Source organism: Octopus bimaculoides, chromosome 10 (genome assembly GCF_001194135.2).
Source record: "Octopus bimaculoides isolate UCB-OBI-ISO-001 chromosome 10, ASM119413v2, whole genome shotgun sequence".
NCBI lineage: Eukaryota > Metazoa > Mollusca > Cephalopoda > Octopoda > Octopodidae > Octopus > Octopus bimaculoides.
The window spans coordinates 56759404-56759692 of record NC_068990.1 but is presented as its reverse complement, the minus strand read 5'-3'; positions in this window follow the sequence as shown (position 1 = coordinate 56759692).

The following is a 289-nucleotide window of genomic DNA, read 5'->3' as shown; positions in this document are numbered from 1 at the left end:
ATATATATATACATACATACATATATATATGATATAGATAGATAGATAGACAGATAGATAGACAGATAGATAGACAGATAGATAGACAGAGAGAGAGACAGAGAAAGAGGTAGAGTGGTAGATAGATAGATGTACATACACATATATACATACATGCACATACAACATTCATAAATATATATACACACATATATACACAGATAGATTCATATATATATATATATATACACGCACACATACATATGTATACATACATTATATATATATATATATATATATATATATACAT